This window comes from Cupressus sempervirens, chromosome 5 (genome assembly GCF_028749045.1).
Source record: "Cupressus sempervirens isolate cs-2001-9-10 chromosome 5, ASM2874904v1, whole genome shotgun sequence".
NCBI classification, from domain to species: Eukaryota; Viridiplantae; Streptophyta; class Pinopsida; order Cupressales; family Cupressaceae; genus Cupressus; species Cupressus sempervirens.
In genome coordinates this window covers 209,410,846-209,416,845 of record NC_143122.1, presented here as the reverse complement: position 1 = coordinate 209,416,845, position 6,000 = coordinate 209,410,846, and positions in this window count along the sequence as shown.

Here is a 6,000-nt window from a genome sequence, read left to right as displayed (position 1 = left end):
ATATTATTTGTAATGTAATCATGAAAATTTATTTTTGCCACTAGTATCAAAGGGGGACATTGTTCGTATCTCTAATCATTGTTGTCTATTAGAGTCAAATACTTAGTCATATACAAGGCAAAGTCAGACGACCATTATTGTGATTGAGATACTCTACATAGGTTGAGTCATTGATAGAATTGTACATAAACATATATGTAATGAGCTCATTAAGAGCCAAGTAATATTTTGGTTGTCAAATATTTTAAATACAAGCCGAGTTCAATACCTACTAAGAAGTTCAAGCATATGGATGCTAAGTTACACAAAAGTTGTCGAGCATAGTAGAGACCAAGCATCGACAACATGTTGTGTATCATAAATAGTAAGTGTCAAGCAATGCAAAGTTTAAATTCAAGTTAGGAATGATACAAACTTTGAGGTATACCATTTTCAAGTTGACATGGAAAAGCCATTTAACATTTGTAGAGGTTGTTATAGAAGTGGTTACACTTATGACATGGATCACAGATCCCTATGTTTTTTGATTATCCAATTAGATGAAGAGGTGAAATAAGGAAGGATTTATAAAACTCTTTAGGAAACTCTTTAAATACAGAAGATCTTAACCTAGATCAAAGATAGGAAATACTAAGATGGATGAATGTAAAGAGAGGAGTAATTTTTGAATGGTGAATAGAAGGATCTAGTAATTAGAGATTGGAGCAAAAGTCAAGGAGAAGTGTTTTTTTACAACTTAATAAGGCAAGCGACCTAGTCAGAGCAATGAAGGGTAGAAAAGATTTATTAGGTTGGCGAGAGGATTGGTTTGCAAAGAGGAGACCCAATATTAGCTTACAGAGTAAACAGAGGGTCGAGTATTGAAACCGTTTAATCAATTGAATCAGGGTAAATCTCTTAACATAGTGGTCTTAACATATCTATGTAAATCTCCTAAGAGGGTCCTTTATTTATTGTAAGTGTACTACTTTAACAGGGTGAGACCTAATAGCCTCAAAAACTTTTAACTGGGAAGACCCCTAACAAGGTAGATCATATATTATGGTCAAACATTAACCCCAACAAGTTAACTTTATTACTACAGTGGTGAAGATTTGTGAGTGTCATCCCCACCCCAGTTTTACAATACCTTGAAGGGCTTCTAGGTAACTAATTATTGTGTTATGTGTTTACTTTTCGTGCATGTGAGAGATTAGATCTACATATTATAGCAAGTTTATTTTTACATGTTTTACTTTTAAATCTTGAATTGTTAAAATAAAATAAAAAAGATTATCATAGTCATATTTAATGTCAAGATTCCTAAATAACTACCAATCTTGAGTATTTCTCCAAGGATACTTTCATTCTCATGCTTGGGGTAAATTTTCTTTATACTTTTGAATGGTTCCATATTACTCCTCCAGTTGACCACATCTTAAAATTGTGTATTGTGGAAATCTACAATATGGATATTCAACTTTTAGTAGTTTAACTACAATCCCTCTTTGGTTGTAGTCTTCTACAAGGTTATCTTTGTTCTAAACCCAACTTGTTCCTTCAAATCAAACAGTCTCAATAGCTGAAACAATGTGACTTCCATGGTTGGTGGCAAGAGGTTTTTTGAAGAAGTTATAAGGTAGAAAAATAATTTTTAATTGATTTATGAAATTTAACTCCATAGTAATCCAACTAACTTATCTTTATATTTCACCTCTACATTGTAAGTGTAGAAATTTTTTCCTTACTTTGGGATTATTTTCACAGGCATAGATTTGACTTGGAGATGTTAAAAAGAGCTTGTTCACTCAAGGTATTGCCTTTTTTTTGCAAATTTATGATCTTCTAGCATGCTTTTATTTATTGATCATAAATACATTCATTTTTAACTAATCAATATATATCTTTTTTTTTTAAATGAGAAACATTGGTTTTGAAATAACATCTTAAATTTAATATGGCCCTAAGTTGCATGATTTTGATGAATGGGTTTCTCAATGCTTTTTTATGATAGTAAATATTGTTTCTTGTAGGTTGAAATGTTGATGAAAGAGGTATTATTGTACAATTTGCAAAATATGGCCCAAATATAGAAACAAATGTGAGTTGATGGTCTTAAACTCTTCTACTATGCATTTATTTCTATGTGTCCATCTTACAATGCCAATTTACAAGAGTTACTTTAGTTCGAAAATTGGCTTGTAATCATGTTCGCATCCCAACTTTTATAACTATTTACTATAATTTTCCACTAGTTTTGTATTTGCACAAGTAATTATTAGAAATTATATGCTCTTTGAGACTTATTCTTGACACCAAAAATGATTTGTTTTCTCGTATTACACTTATGCTAATTTTGGTTGTAGATTTTTTTGTTAAGCAGTAGATTTCTTGTATATATTTTTCACCTATATAAAAAAGTTGTGGATTTGGGTAGTATAAATCTTTTTTTCTAGTTATTTCACTTTCAAAGTATCAACCCAACTTATTTGTTCAACAATTCTTTCCCTTTTCTAGAAATTATCTAAGGAGATGAATTTGAAAAAGAAAATAATAAATAACATTTAATTAAAGTTATAATTATGTGAGATATTCTTTTTTTTTTAGTGATATTTAATATGCTAGGTTAAAGTCAAATATATGTTAGTACAATGTATAATTTAACTACTTTTTGTGATAACTAAGATATGCACAAGTGTAAATAGAAGAGTGCATCTTTAAATTCCCTATAATAAAATTCAAAACAAAGTACCAACTATTAAGTACTACTATGAAAAATGGTTGTCGTTTTAACATAAAGAAATGGATTGTAAACAATATAATTGTATACAATGTGAGCACAAATAGCAATAATTAAGAGATTTAAGTTATAACTAGTTTTCCCACCAAATAATTGTGTTCCTAAGGATAGTTTTTCTTATTTAGAGCATGCAACTGCTAGGGATTGAGATTCAACTTTCCTTGGTTTGAGTCCCATTGCTAGTTAGGGTATCATGTTTATATCAAAGTTTTGAGTTTCATTTCCTAATTCTAAAATAATTTCAATCTTTGGATGGTTTGATTTACTTCTAAACTTCATTGCCTCTTCTATTATAATGTTTGGGCCAGTGATGAAATCTAGATTTGACTCAATGCTAGGTCAAGATTCTTGTTGCCATTGAGTTCAAAATATAAATGTTCTTAGATTTGAATCATGAATGGGTCTTAAAAAATACATTTTCAATGTGATTAAGATAACTATGTAAATGATGTGACTTACGTGTTAGATAGGTAAACTAATTATCTACAAAATGTCAATACAAAGCATCAACGACCTAACCACCAGTTTGACCATGCTTTTCATATGCACTAATTCAGCTATTCTTCATTAATGCAACAACAAAATTTGGTTTGTGGCTTATGTAGAATTTAATGTATAATCTTTTATAAATTGAATGGTAAAGGCCTATGTTCACCTAACCCATTTTTGGGTTTCTCATCTCCATGGTTTTCTTCTCTGTGTTGCATTTATTTAATGTGGTATCAAACCCATGAGTGAGTTCTATTGAAATCTATTTTACACATTGAGGTGAGGGAGAAGTAAAGAATTCAAGAAGTGTTCTTAGGTTGCATGAAGGAAATGAGATTAAACTAAAAATTAGAGAATACTATGCAAGTTGTTTGAGCCAAAAGTGAGAAGTGGTGCGAGCTCAAGGTTGAGATTATTGTGTGCAATTGTAGGAGAGTTATGATGAGATTTTGCATAATCTAATATGATGATATGTTGTGGATTTAGTTTGAGGAAAGTGATCAATTATGGATTGGGTTCCATCCAAGTACGAAGTTTGTAGCATAGAAAGGAGTGTTGATTTGGAGTATTGGCTTTCATTGATCATTAATAGTGTGTTGAGAACCTCTATGCAAGCAAGAGTGTTAGACTTTGCATGTAGACTTCTTGTGAGTGTTTGATTGAGTTGTTGTAAAAAATGATTATGAAAGTATTTGAATGATAGTTTTTTGATGATGCAACATGGACTAAAAAATGTGTTTTGCGAGAAGAAAAATAAATAGATTGAAAACTCGATATGGAGATAAGAAAAGTCATAAAAAGAAGGAAGCTAAAGTTGAAGGTGAAAGCTTATTTTTCTTCTATTATAAGTGTTTAATTATGTGCTTGTGTTTGAAGTATGTGTGTCTAATTTTATAGAATAATTATTGGAATTAGTTGTGGTTGCATTAAGTGAAAATAATTTGGATTGGTGGTGTGTTGGTTGTCATGGTGCAATGAAGTCTACCTTAGATATGTACTTTGGTTTGGGTTAAAAGTAGTTGTTTGAACACGACAATTTGTTTGTTTAATTGTGAAGGCTATGATGTTGTCAAGGTGTGGTCATGTAATAGAATATTATTGGATTCAAATCTCCCAACAACATAATGAAGATTGATTTAAAGATGTTTGTTGGGATATGTGAGTGTATGGGGTGCATTGTCAGTTCTACCTGACACCTCAAAGTTTTTTGTTTGACATATTGATGAGACACATATCTAAAAATGGTTCTTATAGAACTATAGAGTACAGTGGTTGGGTACCCATGCATCTTAGTAGATGGATTCCTTTTTATATGGACTCAATAGTGGTTTGATGCAAGTATAGAAGGAGAAAATCCCAAAGTGATGATGGTCTCCCCATAGTGATGGTTTGTGCATAATATGTGCTTGGCTAGTGGTATCTTAAACCACTTGAGTGAAATGTTAATGGTATTTTGAAAACATTTATGATTGAGGTTTTTGGTGACCTAAAACTATTATAGTATGAAGTTCATGGTGATCTTGAAATTGCTTTTGTGGTATTTCTAGAGTTTATAAAAATGAGGAAAACTCCACTAAAATATCCACCCATATCTCTACCAAACTTAATGATGATAGTTAGGACTCTCCTAAAAACATTGATAAAACAAATATTATGGCCTTCCCTATTCAAGACAAAGGCAAACAGGTTCCAGAGGATGTTTCTACATGGGTAGTGACCATAAATTTTTGGTGTCTTAGATGGATGTGCATCCAATGAGGAGGTGATATCCAAACTCAAGCCCCAAATAGAGAATATGGATGTGAGGTACACTAGACTAACCACTTATGCCCTCAGGGTGATGCACTCCATGACCACTAGTTTCAGCCTTTTGCAAGAAAAGAAAGACAAGAAGGAGGGCTCTGATAGATAAGCTACTAAGGAGTTATTTTCCTTCCTTGTCGAGGATTGGACCCAATTACTATTGTTGATGCCCAATGAGGGCAATAATTTGTTTTAATATTTTTTAGTTTGTTCAAGTTGTCTTATTGTTGAAGGCTCTCTAGCATTCTCGTTTACATTTTTGAATATCGACCTTGCATGACATAAGACTTTCTTTATTTTTTTTGGCACAATTTCATTAAGAGCCATAATGGCTTAGTCTTTGGTATATATAGGAATTTGGTTTAAAAAAACATTCTTATAGTGAATACTCTACTTTCTATTAGTAGAAATACAATGATGGTTATTTGGTTTTTAAGGGAGGAGATTTTGAAATTATGGGAAGGGATAGGATAACAATTTGTTGTAAAAAAATTGTTTTCAATTGTTGTTGATGTGTTGTATCTAATGGTTGTTATTCTTGGGTCAACCCCTTTGTTTTGGAAATTTTTGATTTAAAAAACATCATAAGCACCCAATACATAATAATTCTAGAAATTTTCCTGAAGTGATTATGTTGGATTTTTTGTTCTAAATAAAGTAGATCCCTTTCTGTTAATCCTAATGATTCACGGAACCATGGCATCCATTTGTTAGTTACTAAAAACTAATAAATTGAGGCATTTTAAAATCATGGTTGAGTACAAGAAAGATTCAATCTTGTATGTTCTATTGCCAAAATAAAAATAAAATATTATTTATATACAATGATTATTATTTTTTATATAATGATAATTAATTATTATAATTCTTAAATTTGATAAGATGCTCCACATCCTTATAAAGGATGAGTATTGAGAACATAAATAAAA